This window comes from Rhamphochromis longiceps, linkage group LG20, assembly GCF_057381845.1.
Source record: "Rhamphochromis longiceps isolate RC_006_pf linkage group LG20, R_longiceps_female_GT1.1, whole genome shotgun sequence".
In the NCBI taxonomy this organism is placed as follows: Eukaryota; Metazoa; Chordata; class Actinopteri; order Cichliformes; family Cichlidae; genus Rhamphochromis; species Rhamphochromis longiceps.
This window is the reverse complement of record NC_140576.1, coordinates 8,668,763-8,670,000: the sequence shown is the minus strand read 5'-3', so window position 1 is coordinate 8,670,000 and position 1,238 is coordinate 8,668,763.

Sequence of the window (1,238 nt, the reverse complement as noted above, 5' to 3'; positions counted from 1 at the left end):
AAATGAATGAAAAGTAAAGAATACATCCTTTTCAGACATAAATAGCTAGCACTTTTCACCCATTGAACTGTACCTGTGAAAAAGAAATCTAGGGGAAATGGAAAAAGGAAAAGAAAAATATTCATGTGTTGAGCAACACCTTGTCAGCCTCGTCCTGCTCACTCTATAATGGCAGACCGGTCTAAAACAGGAATCTGCCCCACTTATCTAGATGCATTTGGTCCATTTATATTAAAAAATATAGCGTTTTTTCTCAGACTTTCAGATAGTTGGATAGGTTTATGTAATTGCATGACCTGAGTGAGTAGGCTTCTTTTTGTTGTCAAGTTGTACCTGTAATCATAATACATAATACATACATACATAATACATAATGCAGCCGACAAGTTATGGTGTAATTTCCCTCCATTTCACATGTAAATACAGTATTGTGCAAAATTTTAGGCAGGTGAGGAAAAAATGCTGTAAACAAAGAATGCTTTCAGAAATATAAATGATTGTTTATTGGCCTCAAATGTATTCTGCAGCAGGACAACGACCCCAAACACACAGCCAAAGTCATTAAGAACTATCTTCACCGTAAGGAAGAAGTACTGGAAGTGATGGTATGGCCCCACAGAGCACTGATCTCAACATCATCGAGTGTGTCTGGGATTACATGTAGAGACAGAAGGCTGTGAGGAAGCCTACATCCACAGAAGGTCTGTGGTCAGTTCTCCTACAGATGTTTGGAACAACCAACCAGCCGAGTTCCTTCAAAAAAATGTGTGCAAGTGTACCAAGAAGAATTGATGCTGTTTTGAAGGCAAAGGGTAGTTACACACCAAATATTGATTTGATTTATATTTCTCTTTTGGTCATTCACTGCATTTTGTTGACTGAAAAAAATAAATGATTAACTCTTCCAGTTTTTGTTTACAGCATTTTTTCCTCACCTGCCTAAAACGTTTGCACAGTACTGTGTCTAAAATTTAAGGCGCAATTTGTAGCACCTAAAATGATCATTTCTAATAAAATGTCAATTTTAGGTGCAGTTAGAAAAATGAAACAATAACTGATAGTTTTATAGGAGAAGTTTTTAAGTCATGGAACTTTTTAATTAAATTCTAAAGAGCTTTGAACACAAATGAAATAAATGCACCTGTAAATAAAAGAATGGATTTGTCTCACTGTGGAGGGCCACAAGTTGCCACAAGTGCCAAATTATTTAAATAAATACACCATTAAGTAATTAATTG